Raw genomic sequence first — 18,858 nt, forward strand, 5'->3', positions numbered from 1 at the left:
CCCAGGGGAGGAGAAGCTCACTCAGAGCCTTTTCTTTGCCCCAAGTTGGGGTGATAGACAAATGAGGGCAGGCTACCTGCCTTTGCCCCCCAGCAGTGCAAAATAAGTGCTCCCCAGACCTGAGCTGCTGCTGACCCTCTGCTGAGTTTCTGCTGGTGCATTCCTCACAACTCTGGAAGTCTCAGTGGTGTCTTGATGGCAAAAATATTTTTTCCAAGTCTCCGTCTTTGTTTATGAGTGTCCCAGCTTTCCCAAGTCTTATGGTCATCACAGAGCCATTTAGAAAAGCAAAGTTTGGAGGCATTCTTGCACCTCTGGTATGGTCCGTGTGTCCTTGCAGCAGCCTGGATAGAGGTATCACAGGCTCCATGCTACATCAAGGGTGAAGAAAGGTATTATATGTATGTCTGCATACCTACAGGAAGAGCACATACGGTTTTTATAGGTAAAATAAACTCAGATTGTGAAGGCCACTTTAGTAAGTGGAAACTTAGAAACATCGACCTTGAAAGAGCATCCTTTTTTTGATCAGTGCTGAGCCTAATATCTTTGGTGATGTTTTTATTTATTACATGATAATCTGGCAGGGAATTGGTAGGCCACTTGCAAAAATGATTAATCAGAAATACCAATCTTGTTCTGATTTGCAGCATAACAGAAAACAGCAGCTCTGTCCTGTGCTACTCCCCAGTGATTTACATCAGTATGTGCCAATGATGGAAAACATGGCCTGCCTGTAAAGCTACAATTAGGGCTAGTTTCCATGGACATAATCAGTTGGATGTAAAAAAAAAAAAGAAGAAAGAAATCTAATAAAGGGAACAATATAAAGTAACCATTATAAAATAACTGAGGATTTTACATGCCAAAATATGAATTACTTTAAGATATATGTTTCTACTGGCAATTTTTGTACTTTTTTTAAAATGTTTTACGAGACTATCCAAGTTGAAAAGTTCACATTTATACAGGAATAAAGGAAAAATCTGAAGAAGCCTGGAGTTTATAAATAAAAGTCATGATACATTAATATGCAGTTTCCAGAGGGTTCTACTTCACCATCTTCAACTTTAGATAAGCAGAGTTGCATTCAAAGGAAGTACTATCAAATAAATACAGGAATAAACAGCCGAGAAAGGCAGAATATTAACAAAGATCCAAATGCTGCTGACACTACATCAAGAGAGGGAACATTTTGACAACTTTATTCATGCCAATAATCACAAGTTGCCTTTTTCAACATTCAGGCTGCTAAAGTTGCCTTGTTTCACTTGTTAACCACTACAGCAAAATTAAAATAAGATTTCACAATAACGATAAAAGCTTTGATTCTTAATTTGAAAACTTTTCTGTTCTCCTGCCAACAATTTTTGATATATCAGAATTTTTACCTCGTAGGTTATATGCCCAAACCTGAGAAAAGCTGACCTGACTCATGCTGATTTTAGGTACCATCAGTCTTCTATAACACAACATGGAAGTGTAAATATGATGTTTAAACATGGCAAGAGATATTTTAATTTCCAGTGTTGTGGGTATCTGCAGTCATACTCTGTGCTACTAGTGTTGTTTCTTAGCCTTCTGTTCTCCCCTTCTCATGCTGGCAAAAGTGAGACTGTATCTAAATAATCTCTTTCCTTTGATGAGCTGTCATAGGGAGAGTTTTGTTGGTCTTGGTGTTTTTCTTTTCAAACACTGAACTTCTCTGGGATATTTCCCATTCTTTGTATTACAAGGTTAGACTGGTATGTGTCTCCAGTCAGGCAGCTGTAGATTTCTAACTCACTAAAACGAACATATCTCAAGTGTAATAATTCCTGGGAAGGAAATATGCAATATAAAAATATCTCTAATGTTTTAAACTGTACCCTGTACAATGCTGTATTACCATGTTAAGGTACAGCAGTACAGAGCCACCTTTTTACAGGTTATTTTTCTGTCCCCTAGCTCTCTTTATTCAGGCAACTTTTACCATGTATGAAGGGACAGACTCACAAAATAAGGTATAACCAACAGTGGATAGAACACATTAGAGATAGCTAGGAAGTGAGGTAGGAAGCATTAACATTAGCTATGAGGCTAAGCATCAGCATGCTCCCCACCCCCAATAAACACCCTGCAGGACATGTCTTGCCAGGCCAGCATTTATCAGGTGAAAAATATCAGATCTGCTGCTGCTTCTGGGAGCAGGCTAGTCCTTGGTGTCACTGAGGTGCCATCTTTCAACTGTGTGTTTTCCAGTGGAACTTTATAACTTTCCTTGTCAGTGTTTTTCTCCTTAAATCTTTCATTTGTTACCCATGTTACTAATCCTACCTCTGCCTTCAATTCTACATTATAATTTGGCTGATTCTAGTCTACGTACTTTCTCACAGCTCTTTCTCATAACTCAGTATTTTCCATGAAGTTTGAGCTAAGGTTGCACAGCTGGGCTGTATCAAAACTAAGCCTAGGATCACAGGCAGCTGAACTCCTAGAAGGAGAATCACGAGGTGGGGGAGGAGGAGAAAAAGTCCTGTGTTGATGGGATTGTATCATAGAACTTTCCAAGGTCTTGAGGGGACCTCTAGTTCTAAGCTAGAGATGATGATGACAGTGCTTGTTAAACTTTGCCAAGCCAAATATCTAGGAGATAGATCTCTGCAGTCAAAACAGATAAAATTTTCCAGGCACTTGCAGTCAGCTATTTTTATGAAAGTGAAGGATGAGTCAATGTTCACAAATGCCACAAACCAAGAAATGAGGAAAGTCAATGCTACAGAATTTTAAATTTTAATAAATATTCTTGAGCTAAGGAGGAAGCCAAAACAGGTCAGTTTTAGGTAACTGCAGGATATGTAGAATTTATATTAATCTCCTGGCTCCTACACAGACCTTCTTTGTGCAATTTAAGGCAAGATATGTAAGTGCCAAACTAGGACTTGAAGATGGGTATAGGATCCCAGTAATACCAGCTTATGCATACAAGACTCCAAACTAGTTCATAAAAGGTTGTAAAATATCGGGAAAGAAAAAGAATCCAGATAAAGTGCTGTCTAAAGTCAAGTCCAGGCACATAACCCTGTTCACGTCAGTGCTAGATGATTTTCTTTCACAAAAACAAGTCACTACTTTTCAATCTTCTTCTCAAAAAGAAATAGTCAAGAAAATCTTTTCCTTATGAGTCTACTGGTTGCACTACTCACCCAAAAAGGGGAAACCTGGACTCTAGTCTCTCCAGTGATTTTGGAGATTGAGCCCATAGAATGTATATTCCATTTTTAAGGTAGTACTGCCCTATTGCTACGGCTGAACTGCTGTGACAAGTAAGAATATGGAAATCATGGTCCAGAGAGGCAAGTTGTCCAAAAGCTTCTTGAACTCAGGCTTGGTGCAGTGACCACTTCCCTGGGAAACCTGGACCAGTGCTCAACTACCCTCTGAGTGACATCTAATCTAATCCTCCCCTAATTCAGCTTCATGTCGCTTCCTTGAGTCCTGTCACTGGTCACAGAAGTTAGGGCCCCTCTGCCTTCCAGGAAGACAACAGCTATTCCCCATTTTGTATCATCTGCAAATTAGCTTAATATTCCTTCAAGTTGTACTTCCAAGTAATTTCTGAAGATGCTGCAGGGCACAAGGCCTAAAACAGAGCCCTGTGGAACCCCATGGGTGACCAGTGGCCAGCCTGATGTTATCACATTCACTGTAACCCTCTGTGCCCAACCCATGAGTCAGTTGTTCACCCATTGCATCATGTGTTTATGATCAGTCATGGTCATTGCGGTCCAGACTTCTGATGCATTTTTCAGTATATGGTCATTTGCTAAAATACAGGAATAGTCCAGAGAGTACATTGTTGTGTAGACTAATGTATAACATGAAATCTGAGTGCCACCACTGCTGACTATAATTTAAACAAAAGGAGTGAGATGACCACATATTGCTGAATGAGGTGATTTTGATACGTTGGTTTACAAAAGAAGACTTGGGTTATTGAATTCAGTCCACACAGGCTAAAGATGAGTGTCTAGCCTGCTGAATAAGGGAGATGCCAGCATTCCCAAATGAATGGTGTAGGCATGTCCCCGCTCAGTTAGTTTAGTGGCTCAGTTGTGAATGTCAGCTGATGCATTTGCCACGTGAGGAAGTGTTCAAATCATTTCCAGATAAAGTCCAAAACATTTGTTAACTATTATATTTTGAGGTTATCACTTAAAGAATTAGCTGCTGCAACTTTATAATCAAGCCATATTGTCTGACTTGCATTCCCTGTCTACAAGCTACAGCAACTTTATAATCAAGCCATATTGTCTGTCTTGCATTCCCTGTCTACAAGCTACAGCAGGCCAACCAATGGCACCTAAGTGTTTTCCTCAGAAACCTATTTAGGAGTCTAAACCTCGTTAATTTAAATGGGTGCTGTACTCCCCGGTGACCATTAGGCAAGTAGCTATATCAAGGATCTGGATGCAGACAGCACATTAGGTGCAGTGAAGGCATGCCTAAATTCCCTTGTACAGCAAGTCTTAAATTTATAAACAGAGTGAGTAGAAAGAATTTAGGTCAGGCTACAGACCAGAGCAGACCTAACAATAAAATCACTGATGACATGTGGACTGATTTCACCTCAGCACTAATATTTTTAACATTAGTTAATATGTCAGAATGTTGAGAACCTAATTTTTTTTTTTTGCTTCCTGAACAATAGACAGATCTTACTGAAGCCTTACATGCCATAGAAGAGCAATAAAGTATATGCAAGGCATGTTTTTATTCTACCTGCTTTTCCCAGACTGAATTGAGTCCCTGCTGAGAATACTCAGATTTAAAATAGTGCTACACTTTATGACTGTTGTTCTACACTTTATGACTGTTACTCTAAATCATATGCAATTAAAGCAACCACAAATACTAGTCCTTTATTAGACCAAATATTTCTTTCAGAGCTAGTCTATGGATTTCTCTATCCGTAGATGGGGTGAAGAGTGAACAGTCGACAGTGAGGTAGTCTGAAAAGGCACCTTGCTGTCTTTGCCCCACTTAAAAAAAACCCTCAAAAATAAACTAAAAAATTGTCTTAATGTGAGAACATTTGTATTTAAGTATTTACTCCTCTTGTGCAATCTATATTAATCACAAGAGAGAAGAAAGGGAGACAAGCAGATGTATAAAAAAACCTGTGAAACTTAGTGGAACAAATGGGATAATTTCCAATTTCTTTACTAGGTGTTAGATTAGGCCCAAAGGATTTACCAGCTGAGATCCAGTTGGCCTGCAACAAACTCATACCAAAGTTTGAGGCAGTTCATCGAGCACCACTGCCTGCCCACTGGAGAGAAAATATTTTCAAGGGTCTCTAAGGGAAGATGTTGCCTGCCCCAACACCAGGGTACCTTATCTTCTTCTGATGCTTCCTCCCTCATTAGCAGAGTCAAGAGATTTCTTTTCTACCATCACTTCACTGAACACTGAATTTGGTGCAAAAGCAAGGTGAGCTGTCTTTCCCCATGAGTAGCTTGCATGAAAATTGCTCTTACCAGTATTACAGGGGCTCTGTGTGTGTGTCACCACTGTCAGATTGAATTCTTATGCACAGATTGTGCAGGGACTGACTACAAAATCTTGTGGAGATATAGATGTGACCTTCTAGCCACCATCATACCAAGGCCCACACTTACAATTTTAATGTAAACATACATAAATAAAGAAGGATTAAAGACCTGGTGAAGTCAAAAAGGTAAAAGATATGAGGGAATTACACATAATTCCCTCAAACTGCTCACCAGCTGATGATGTGCTATTTTCCACATTTGCTGCATTTCACCTAAAAAAAGGGAATCCAGATTTTCTTATATTTGTACCAGTTCTTATGTTACTCTTACACACACTGTTTATTTCCTGGCATTTAGTTGGAGAACACCTCCAAAGGAGCAGCTGAAGTACATGTAGGATGCTTGCCCTCTCATGAGAAAAATATCAATAACATAACAGATGAATCACATTTCCAACATGTTAATAAACACCTACAAACCTCTCAACACTCTTCCAGGCCTAATCCCAAGAAAGTTTAAACTCACGTGCACATGCAAACATGCACAAACTCAGCCATGGGGGATCTCCAGCTGTCCACTTACCCCTGCTGCTGCCTGTAGCCCACTGATACCTCCACAGGTCAGGGCTCATTGCTGGGGTGGGCTCCCATGCCTCCTGCCTGTTCTCCAGGTGCTGACTGCTCTGAGGGGAGCCAGCTCTGCTGTGCCTGTCAGAGGTCAGGGTGCACCGGGTGTCTCTGCTGGGGGAACATCAGGCTTTGACTACCATTGTTTTCACATCCCAATCTCCACCCCTATTGCACATTGAGATCCTTCTTTATTATTTCCTTTCAAGCTTAATTCCTTTTTTGTTTCAAAAGTTTATGTAATTGCTATTTACTCTGGTTTATGGTTATCTACCTCTTTAACACTATGAGTTTTGGGGTGGTTTTGTGTATTCGATCCAAACATGCTGTTTACAGCCACACACTTATCTTAGGAGGTGGGGTTATCCCCACTGCACAGGCACTTTTCCAAGGGTGGGCTGTGCAAGCATCCCCTCAGTGGGCCCGGGATCATTTCAAAAAGACAGTTTGGGATGCAGTCAATGATGTGGACACAAACTCTCATATGTGGGTTGGACTCAGTGCCAGAGAACTATTCCAAGCACCTTTAATTTACCAATACAGAAAAAGTCAAGATGACTCTCATGGGAAGTGAACAAGTAAACGTTAAGCTACATGCAAGATGCAGAGTCAAGGTCTTGATCTGGGAGATAACTCTCCTCCAACACTCAGTGAGCTGGGATTTTTGTTCACTCCAGCACACCAATACAAAACAGCCATAAATTTCAGAGCTTAATTCTGACTTTAGGTTCTGGCTCTTTGTATTCTCAAATGTGGCTCAGAGACCATGTTTTTGTTCAACACCACCTCTCAAACATTGCATTAGCTTGATGTCACATGAAATAAAAGGTAAATGTCTTTTGATCTTGGTCCACAGCCAGGTCATTAGAGGTTCCCTCCCCAACCTCTTGGGCCTGTGCAGAGCCTCACTGACTGTGGAGCTGATTGCAAGGTCTGGTTTCTTGTTCCAACCTAGTAAGTTTCTTTCTAAAGTCTTCATTAAAGGGAGAAATGAAACTTGGAAACATTGAAACTAGGAGGAGCAATTTTTTTTCTCCCTTGGTGTGTGTCAATTGCAGTCGCTTCTCTGAAAAACAGTAGAGGACGACTGATGTCAGAGTGAGCAGGGTAGAGGAGGTATACTATCAAATTTTTATAGAAGCCTCAGGTATTTTGCTTCCTGTTTTCTCAACATTGGAGACATTTGTCATTGTTTAGGAATGGTATTCTTCAGTTTCAGCTCCCACTGAAGTATTCCAAGCCATGTGCTACTCTCTCACAGCTGCCTCCCCATGTAGCAGGATAGAGGCGAATTTGAGGCAGAAAAGGTGAAGATCACAGGTTGAGATAAGAAAAATTTACTGGAAACTGCAATGGAACCAGAAAAACAAACCATAACAGATAATTAATATAATATAATATAATATAATATAATATAATATAATATAATATAATATATATGTATAATAGTAACAGAAGGAAGCAGCACTACTTGACTGCTCACTTCATACTAGGGTTATTCTACCAGAAGGGACCCACTCCCGCATTGGTGGAAAATTACATGATGTGGTATAGAATACCCTCCAGGTCCTGGCCATGAAATCCTCCTGGCTACCGCAAAAGTTAATCCTGTCCTGGAAAAAAACAGGATAACATCCCAACAAAGTAGGATGAGATCAAGTCTCAGATGTTGTTTTTGTTACTGGTCCTGTCCCCACCACGTTTTCCTTTCAAGTGCTTCGGGGATTTGTCTCTTATTTACACCTTGGTACATCATGAGAGAAAAACCGTCTTGAATTGAGCTCTCATGAAGTGGAGCACAAACTTCTAAGGACTTTATTATATTTGTAATAGTCCCAGCAGATTATGGCTTGGCCCAGGTAACCCAACAAGACAAATGCCAACATCTAAAGTTGAAAACACTTCCCTTTCTAAGTAAGCCACAAGGACCAAACCAAAGACAAATTTGTTGTGATCAACGACTATATTACTACAAATTACTGAGAAAAGAAAGTAAGTCTTTCATTCCTTTTTCATCCACATTCCTTTATATGAACAAAAGCCATTCAGAGTAAAAGTCACTCTGTTTTCAAATCCACATTAAAATGAGGAAACACACCCCAACACAGTCATTTTAGTGTCAACTTTTTGGAACTAAAGAAAAGCTGAAATGTTATACTAAGGGACAAGAGAAAAAGAAATACAAGACTGTGGGAATCTAGGGTCAGGAGAAAATACCTGGAATAGAGGGAGAGGCCAGAGCAAATGAAGGGAATAGTTGAGTAGGAGAATTAGTTATGAGCTAAAGACTTCAAATTTTATTTATTCTCTGAGGCTAAATCAGAAAAACATAGGGGCTTGATAGCATACTCATGAAAAGATGGTATATTAGGAATTGATATTTCATGTGTAGGTCAGATTGGTGGCTGCCTGCTACCTTTGAAAACAGTATCTTTTAAGAAAAAATAATAATTCTGTTTTGTGGAGATAAATGGTCCAATGAGGAGTTAAATGTAGTATCATCCATTCACTGTTTGTCTATGTAACTTGCCAGTAGTTGCAACACTACATTCTCTGGAAAGTAAGAAAAAAAAAAGAAAAGTCCCTGCAGTATTTTTTTTTCTCATAATGTGCAGAGCATGATGTCAGCCTGGCAGGGGAATTTAAAAATAAACAATAACACACATTTTTACCAAACAGAAAAATATCACTTGCAAAGGCAATAAAATAAAGGCTGTAATATGTTTTGTCTCTTACTTTCTTCATGACTGAAGAAGTGGACAAGCATTAGCAAAGAAGACACTTTCTGCAGAACTGTGTGGTGCATTTATTTTGAACAGTCTGCACTGGTGTGATCTCTTTTCCCAGCAAAGGAGACAGGCAGCCTTCTTAAAGGTGTTCCCATGTAGCTGGGAAAAATACCACAGAGGGAACAGCATGGTTGCCTTCCCAGCTCTGCCTCCACATGCCATACTTCCCCTCAGCGATGGAATAGACTACTTTATGCTGTATTTCAATGGACAGTAACTTCTGATTTTGTGAGGGGAATTTTTTCAACTCATAGACTTACATCTTTTTAAAGCAATCTAATCTAGCTGGAAAATGTTCACAAAGCTGAAGCTTTGGCAAAATCTTTCTCTTTCATTGGTGCATTTTTTTTTTTTTTGAGTAATATTGGCTTCAATAAAATGTTCATGAAAGGTAATTCTTTCCTATAGAGGTTTGAAGGAGAAATTTTAGACTTTAAATGCCTGGTTTGGGTTTATGTGTTTGTTCAGCAGGTGCTTCCATGTGAATTAATTAGTTGCGCAATTTCTCTGATTTATGATGACACAGCAAGATTAATTTTTCTCTACCTGGTAGGGAATGAGAAAGATTTCAAAATCCAGACATTTTTGTGCATGAACTAGGTTAATAGAGGACTTGAAATAAATCCTGACTTCAGCTATGTAACTACATATTGAACATTAACACTGGAATCTCAGTGCCACATCACTTTTGAAGAGCGGACATGGATCCTAAGGCAAACATCCTGACACAGAGGCACAATTATGACAAACTAATTGCACCTAGAGACACCCATTTTCTGCCAAAACCCAGGCCTGATTAGAAAGAGAGCCACTAGTTCACATGAAGTCATCTATTTTGTAGGTGTCTGGTGTAGATTAAGTAAATTCCTTTCTCTCTCTCTCTCTCTCTCTCTCTCTCTCTCTCCCACCCCTCATTACTTGTGTTCAGTGTTCTAGGTACCAGGATAGAAGACATAATTTCCTGCCTGTGCTGAGATGCTTCCTCCTGAAAAATCTTCTCTAAATTGGGCATTGGAAAGACCTGACTATTTTGCACATCAAAACAATTAGATGAGTAAACATTTTTGCCCTGAAAGCAAATATTTGCTATAGATCACTTTCCAGAATATATCTTTCCTCTTTTGTTATATCTCACTTTGCACATTAATTGGTTGTCATTCTATATAAGACGTAATATCTTCAAAAACCTTTAAAGGAACAGTCAGCATACTCTGGCCACCCCTTCTGTTGATTGCTTCTCACAAGGCTGAATATTATTTAATGCTTCAGACCTTTTTTTAATTTCATAATGAAGTTCATTAATTACTAAATTCTTGCTGTAAGAATATTTAAGTTTTTCAAATTTTTAAATTGGAATAATATATGATTTTCTGATCTTAGACTTCTAAAGTGGAGAATTCTAAGGTTCAGAGGATTCCTTACACAAATCAGTTTTTTCCTCTTTCTTTTGTTTTGGTTTTTTGTTTGTTACCCCTAGAGTTTTGAGGTAAGGCTCCTGAGACATCTGTCTGAGTTATAGTATAGATTTGAGAAGATGAATGTTAGGCCAAAGCACTGTTTGAAACAAAGTGCCACAGGACAGACCATATATAAATGTATGAAAACACTGCATCAGAGAAAGAGGCTGATTCATTTCCCTTCTTTAGGGCAGCTGATCACCAGTCAAGCCATGAATTCCAGATTGTCAACTTCACAAAAAAGAAACAGAAGTAAATTGTTAGGTCTGAAGAGATCTCAGATGGTTCAAAATTTCTTTGCTGCCTGGACTGGTTGTTCATCTCTGTCAAATGCAAAATATTCTGAATGCCAGCCATCGCCATCTCTAAAAACATCCATGTGGCTCATTGCTTCCACCAATGCATTTCTCCTTGGGATTACAGAACATTTATGGATCACCATTTGATCTCAATAGCTTTCTGCCATGCCAACTGTGCTGCAATACTCCTGCATCTCTGGCTAGTTTTGTCCTTCTGTATTTGGATAAGTAACATTCATAGAGCTCTGATGAATGACATGATGGAAAAAAAAATCCCCAAATGACTTGCACGACTGCTGAAAAGAGAAATTTTTTATCATTTTCATATTTACTGTTACCTCTGCTTTCTGCAGAGGAAAGCATCAATGCCAATAACAAGTATGCTAATTACTATTTAGGCCATAGCTTCAAGTCTTTAAGTAATGTTGAATAATTCCTTGGTTCAGTCAGGAAATTTGTTAAGACACATTTCTCCAAAATGCTGCCAAAGGCAATGTCTGTTTTTAATACTTGAAAAATAAACCAGATTTGCACTTTTAAGTGACCACAATTTTACAGTCCCTTTTGGTCTCCAATGCTGCATTTGAATGTATCCCACTTCATGTTTTGTCCTTCCAGCCTTCCAGCCATCATCCTCACTCATCTCCATTTCAGAGTAAAACTGAAAATCACAGACCTGGGAGAACATTACTGTACTGTTTTATGCACTTTGATTTAATGTAGCAGGAGGCAGGAGCAGATGGTTGATGGTGGTGGAGAAGCCATTCACTTTCAATGACACTGTGAAAAATCTGAGAAAATAAGTGAAAAAATGTGTCTGTGAAAGACAAACACAAAAGGTGGGGAATAATTTCTCTATCATACAGGAGAAATAACAGACAACTTCATGCTTGTTATTGCCACTAATATGTGATAATCACTTTGGGATTGTACAGACTGATTTCAGTCTGAAGTGAGGATCACAGCAGAATGATATCTAATAAAATTAATTTTCTTTACTTTTACTGACTCTAACTAGTCAGTAAAAACCAAGAGATCCTACCAATCTCTACATGTTCTTTTCCCTCCTCCAATTTTGGTGGAAGTCTTCAGTGCCATCCTAAATTATTCACACCAGCCACTGCTGCTAAAAAAAAAAAATTGGTCATGAAGTCTTATTTTAAAGATCAGAATGTCAAGGGAAAAGATAGATTGCTTTGAAATACTGCTCTAACATGTAAAATACTGCTTGAGGTTTTCTCAAGCAAGAAAGACCAGAGTGACATGTTCCCGTGGGAGAGAAAGGCTGTACTTACTGAAGGCCACAAGCCACTTTTGGTCTTTCTATACTGTTTTGGTGTTTTCTTTCCCAATAGTTTTCTCTTTTGAATAGTCCTATCTGCTGAAATCTGTAAAATAAAATAAATTTTTAAGGGATCTTAACAGCATATAGATTAAATTTTAAAACTGAGTCAGGAAATCTCACTTATGTATCCCATTCAAACTGGTATTTCAGATTTTTTCCTGAATGGGGACAGTTCTTTAAAGTCTCAACTAAATGCAAGGTGGGCTTGTATTAACCGGCTTTTGGGGTTTTTTTTCAAAATGGTTAATAGTTTAAATAAACCCCACCAAGAACTCTCTGGAAGTACTGATGGTGAATGCAAGGTGATAAGAACCAAAGAATGGCCATACTGAGTCAAAGGTTCACCCATCCCTGTCACCAAGAATGGTGGTAGAATGTAATGACACAAGGCTCCAGAAGTATTTCCCTGGGGTGTTCTCAGGGCTTTCAGTAACTTGTGGCTTAGGGATTTCCTGAGACATGATAGAAATAATCTACTTGCTTTTCATGTCTCTGAGTCACTGTAGAATTTCTCTTCCATAGCTTTGTCCCTGAACTGGCAAGCTGTTACCATCCATAATATCCTGTAATAAGGAAAGCTCATCCCAGTATCCTGGGAAGGAGCCCCCTTTATTGGTTGTTTAAAATGTCCCAGCTGGGACCATTGGCACAGAAATGTCATGAGCAAGAAGCATAAGCCCTACCCTGTGATGGCTTAAAATGCCATGGACTGTTATTGGCTGTTAGAAGTTGTTTCTCCAGAGCAGCTGGGAGACTGCTTCCTTAGTCCACTTATTATACTTGCATCTGCCCACACATTCAGCCTCTAGAGACTGAATCAAGACAGTAGTGTACAGACTGCAAATTTAAATGCCTCCTGTGAACCACAATTATCTTGAGAATAATGTTTTATCATAAATAACATTTTATTTCCAAATCTACAGAGCTCAGAAAATAAAAGCAAACATCAATACTTCCATCTTGTTTCTTGTTCATAATAGAATTTTTAATGGTCTCATGTGAACGCAAAAGGCAAATGCCCCATTTTAAGAAGAGCCTCAAATCTGAGTGTTCTGCTGGGAATCATTAATAGATTAATGTTTTACATATCTCCTTATTTCAAAATTCAATTAAATAAGGTATTAATGATAAAAAAATATTAAAATGCCAGCTTGACATTCCCACTCCATCCAGCTTGACATTCCCACTTGCTCTGATACTCATGGATCAAAAGGGAAGTGTCTATACCCATCTGCTGCCCAAGAAAGCAAATGCAGTTAATTGTCACCTCAAAGAATGCGACATGCAGATGTGGTGCTTAGTGGTGCACCTGGCAGTGTTAGGTTGCCTGCTGAACTTGGTCTCAAAGGTCTTTTCCAGCCCTAAAGTTTCTCTGATTCTGTGATAAGTAGTTTGATGGTCACTGCCAAATGGCAAAATTAGAGGACACCATGCGCAGCTAAGAAAGGATTTGTTTCCTTCAATGACAAGAAGGACAAGGTTCATCTTGTTGTTCACATCATGACAATACCTTATGTGGCCTGCTCTTCAAGTGTCTTATTCTACTCTGCTCTTCTTACTCTTGGCCTTTGCCTGCTTCTCAATTCTTACCTTTACTTGCCATAGATGTAACTTATTGGTGAGAATTTGGTTCAACCAGATATTTCAAATAACAAAGTTGCATTACACCTATAAATTTACCAGGTTGGGCTATTTTGACATGGGACTGCACTTTCTGCTTCTATACTTTCTACCATTATCATATTTCAAGGCCAAAACCAAACTGTAACACTGAAGGCAAAAGAGGGAAATCTGTCTTGGGAAGATATTTCATATAAAAGATTTCATTCACATGAAAAAACCACCAACATGCATACACAAGTCTTTTGCAATCAAAGGGATTTGGTAGGCATACCTGAAGACAAAATAAGAGCCCTTCTATTTATTTGCCAAATGTTGCCAAAAAGAGCTGCAGAGCTGGGGATTGGGATCAACTGGTAAGTTTACCACTTTTAATATGACAGAACAATGAACTGAGAAAGCAATACTTTTAAAAATGCTTATTTTAAAAACATTCTTTTTTTAAAGTATTATACACTATATACACCATTTTCAAATGTGACTGCCTGAAAATACGAAGAATCCAAAGGCCAACTTAGTTGCCTTAATGTTTGATAAAGGTATTTAAGCTTTCAGTGCTTTACAAATTATATTAATTGAAAATATGCACATACATGATTTAAACAAAAATAAGGGGCTGTACTTTCTTTGAAATAGAGCAACTAAGTGCTACTGTAAGAATTAATATATAGACAAAATCTCATAACTCATTTGTCACATCGATGTTAAAAAATATCTATTATTATTTCAGACTTCTCAAGTATTTGAGCTACTTTCTCACACAGACAACTAGGACAGGCTGTTGTACCCCATGTACAGTTTTTGCATCCCATTCAGTGGTTACTTACTTGTTTACTCACCAATTAATCTTTATTTTGGTCACAAGCAATTGATGGTTTGGAGTCCTGCAGCACACATGTGCCAGGTCTAAAATGTTTGGATATGTTCTGGACATTTCAGCATTTGAAAAATTACCTTTCACAGCTCTAACTCTTTCCAGCACAAGAGGGTGAAGTTGATATAGCAAGGGCAACTGTTGCCTGTTGAGATTTTATTGTGTTGGAAGAGAGTATGGGCCTCCAGTTATCTGTTTCTGTGACTGCGGCATTTGGAATGCGTGACAAGAAGAGAGAGACCTGAGAGACAACATTCTGCCCTTTTGGCCAAAACCATCTCTGGCTCCCACCCACCCCAATATGCCAGAGTGAAGACTGCAGGCTCTCTCACACCAGTCTCCCCAAACAATTGTTCATACTATATCACAAAAATCCCTTCAAGTTAACACAACGTGCTGCCTATGCCTGATCTAGCATGGAGGTAGAATTGCCTCCCAGTTCTGCGGATGAGGAACCCTCCCATCACTGGCAGAGAGTAGGATATAGCTTGGCATGCAACTGCCTGTGTCTTCTCCAGGTACAGAGAAAGAACCCAAAACTCTACTGCTACCCCATCCCAAACATAACAAAAAAAAAAAATATTGGTTAAATTCCTTGCAAATTAAAGCTGGTTCAAAAGAATTGTGGAGCCCAACACATGTGTTACTGAAGCCCTAAGCACCTTGCAGCACCAGGTGCTGAGTATCTTCTGGCATGGTGCACTTTCTGGAAAATAGCACTTGCAGCACTCAGAGAGCCAGTAGCAAATTTGGGGATGCTACTCCTCTGTAATTTAAACACTTTTTATTTCAATGATGAAGAAATTTAAATAGAAGTCTAGTTAAATTTAGAAATGCACATATACATAAATAGCCAAAACTATGGACTTTCTACTGTTGTTTTTTTCCTCATCTCTTATCTCCCTATTTTTTCTAATTGGAAATTGACCAAATTGTGCTCACATCTGTATATGGAGATCAATGCATTCAAGTAAGCTAAAACTCCAAAATGAGGCCGAATTTCTGTATTTAGACTCAAAGACAGTTCAGAAACTTGGCACACTGCACATTGTTTTGCCCAGCCCTGTTTAGCATAAAGTCCAAGGAAAGCCACAGTGACTTTGTCTGAAGTTATACTTCTGCTTAAAGCTAAACAGGGCCTGTGAAGCAAGCTCAGAATCTTTGTGGTTTACTTTCTTTTATATGGTGAAATAACCATGTAATTATATCATAATTGCATGACAGTAAGCTGAAGTTAGAGAAAGAAGTATTGCTGAATGACTGGATGCAATTATGCAACCTTACAGAGTTAGTAGAATTTGTTAAGATGGTGTGTAAATCTAGCAATTGCTCATCCCTGGTAACAGTATAATTTCATTAAATTAAACTCCCAGCTTGGAGGACAGATTGATCATGTATTTATGTTGTAATGACACCTTAATAGTTGCCACATCCAGATACAGAAGGTACTGTGCAATGAGTTCTGAAGCCTTAGCAGACAATTTAATATTGCTCATATAATACTGTTGTTCTCTAACTGAAACCTAGATTTTCTAAGTTTCTCACAGCTTCTAACATCTACTGCATGCTTGGAAAGAAGGAGCAACTGATTCCTTCTGCATAAGAACATAATCTTGCTGTGCATTATGAATCAGGAAAAGGCTATGTCCTCCAGATGTTATTACATTTTGCTGCTTCCTTTGTGCTTTAGTCAAAGATAGCTCAGAGAATGTACACAACTTTCCCAAAATCCATGAGTCTTCATAAACACATGCAAAACAATATTTGTCTACCCAGTATGGTAGGACAAAGTAATTTTCTAATTTTAAGAAATTAGTTTAAGAAATAAGGAATAGAAACCACAGGATGATGGCATGATACCCACGTCTTTACATGAGCAGCTTCTCCTCCTCAGCCCTCTTCCTCCTGGGCTGTTCCCTCACCCCTCATCACTATATCTTGATCAGAATCAGTACTATGTCTTACATCAGTGTGTGAAGCCAGTTTTTCTGGATCACAGTAGCAGCAGAGGTGGTACCAGAAAACTGTTCCCACTGGAGCTACCCCTCCACAGACCAGCCTGATGAATGCTGCTTTCACACAGCTTGCCCTGCAGATGTACTTGGATGCCCCACACCACGAGCCTTTCTGTGCAACAGGAGCATTTTGGCACTTTCCAAAGAATTTAGCTTTATTGTGTTTGCCATGCAGACAAAAAACACAGCTAGAATGCTTTTGTATTTTTTTCTATGACTTCTGTTCCTTAATCTGGCATGAAACAAATCATGTCTCCTCACTTTAACATATCCAGCCTGAAATGATAAATCCTACCTCTGTGAGGTATAAAAAGATAAGGCTACAACAGGAATACAACTTCTCAGTTTGGGCACTCTCTCTGCCAAAATGGGAATATTGTTGACTTCCAACTAGAGAGGAAAGACTTCCAACCATTGTCAAGGCCTGAGCCATTCTTTGTCTGTGTGTGTAGGAATTGTATTTAGTCAAAACCTCACCTGTACTAGAAAACTGCTTTTGGAATTATTACCACAAACAGTGGAAACAGTCACAGAAATCACTTTCTTTTCCAGGAAGAAAATTTCACACACTTAAAAGCTAAATTACAATTCTAGATGTTTCTGAATTTCTTTACAAAGTGAAAAGTATTCCTTTTCTTTTATAAACTATTTCTTGCCCTGGAACTTGTTGGTATCATGAAAGGTCTGTGAATTGCAAAGCAAGACCAGGCTATATCAAGGAAAGAGAAGATATCCCATAGAAAGAGCGTGAAATGTTAAAACAATTAGGAGAGGTATAATCTGGAGACCAGAAGGAAAGACACATCAATTTTAGAGAGAAGAGCAAGATTTGGAAGATGAATTTGAAATGTGGGGGAAAGGTAAGAAATGGTGTGTGGGGAACGATCTAAAAGATTTCAGGCATGGATTTTCCTCGCATAAAAGTTTTCTAATTCCCTAATTCCCTTGTCCTCTGGACCTGCCAAATCCAAAGTAAGACAGCAGTAACCCTGACCTTTCCTGCCACAGAGACAGTCCTATCTACAGGCTGTGAGCTGGGAAATCTGAGGTTTTGACGACCTAAGAGGAAAACTAACCCAAATATCCAAACTGAGATATGGATACAGAGGGAACCTGTTTTGTGACTGCTTGGTCTTTCTGGCTCAGGATAACTCCTGTGCTCTTCATTTGGTTTCCTGAGTTACTGCTCTCCACACAGAACTAAAAGTCTCTAAGTTTTACTCCCAACTGTGATATTTTTTTTTCTTTTTTTGCTATTAATTTTACTTCTACTTCTCTACCCTTGAAACTTCACTTAGATTAATTCTCAGCCTCTCAGTTATGTTTAATTAACATTTTTCACATCAAGATGTCTCTCTGGAACCTTTTTCTCAACTATATGAGGTATAATTTAGTAAATAACTGACCTCACACTAATATTCTAGTATTTTTTTCTTTAACACGTGGCAACATACACTATCAAAAATTTAGGCCTACATTGTATTAAGTAGTTATAAAACTATATTTAATAACTGACTTTTCAATAAATAAAGGAAAGTTTTTAACATAATGTTTTACCAAAGAAAGAAAGAACCTATTTCAGGTCTTATAACAACTCCAACATCAACATAATCTCACACATTTTGAAATGTTTCTTCTGCAAACACTATTAACGAGGGTGAAGAGAGATTATACATCTCTAAGTATTCTAAAGGTGAGAAAGAATTTTTAGAAGTTGAAACATAACAGCTACACACAACTTTTATGATAAATGCATACCTTTACTTCATGTATAATCATATAAAATAACTTGCAATTGCGTTAATGTGCTGGTGTTTCTTTCTTTTAGCAGGACAAATTAGTATGCATTTATTTAACCTGTCATTACATCATACTGAACATCAGTCACTATGCAATTACAAAGGTAATGGTTACCATGTAATACTGACAAAGCCACTGTTTGGCTCTTGTAATTGGTAGTCACTAAAATGCATTTTCCATATGATGAATGAAGTAGCCAGCAAAGCAGTCAATGCTGCATGAGATTTGCCAGAACAAAGATTAGTTTTAGAGTCCTCCATGAGTTTGAGCATACAATAGTGTGTCTGTTTCTTGTTTTTCAGTACTGTTACAAAACTCTATAGAGTGACTTCAGCAGGGGAGAGCAGTGAAGGAAAAAAGAGCATATTTGGGGGCAGAGAGGGGAGGAAAGGGGAGGAAAGAAACTCAAAGGATGAAATTTGCCATATGTAAAGGTCAGTCCAAGACCCATGTCAGTCTTAAATTACATTATTTTAATTTAAACACCTTCTCTTTCTGC

The 18,858-nt window shown here is 38.5% G+C and overlaps 2 long non-coding RNA genes across 4 annotated transcripts in view; one reads left to right on the forward strand and one right to left on the reverse strand.

Annotated features, from left to right (window-relative positions):
- Window positions 1–11,720, reverse strand: part of LOC110479691 (uncharacterized) — a 126,721-nt gene extending 115,001 nt beyond the window's left edge. The window contains exon 1 of the long non-coding RNA XR_014953746.1: window positions 6,117–11,720. This is a non-coding gene — a long non-coding RNA (uncharacterized LOC110479691). The remainder of the gene's footprint in view (window positions 1–6,116) is intronic.
- LOC110479692 (uncharacterized) overlaps window positions 1–18,858 on the forward strand; it is a 181,410-nt gene that overhangs the window by 105,194 nt on the left and 57,358 nt on the right. The window lies entirely within an intron of this gene.

Source organism: Lonchura striata, chromosome 3 (assembly GCF_050655825.1).
Source record: "Lonchura striata isolate lonStrDom1 chromosome 3, ASM5065582v1, whole genome shotgun sequence".
NCBI lineage: Eukaryota > Metazoa > Chordata > Aves > Passeriformes > Estrildidae > Lonchura > Lonchura striata.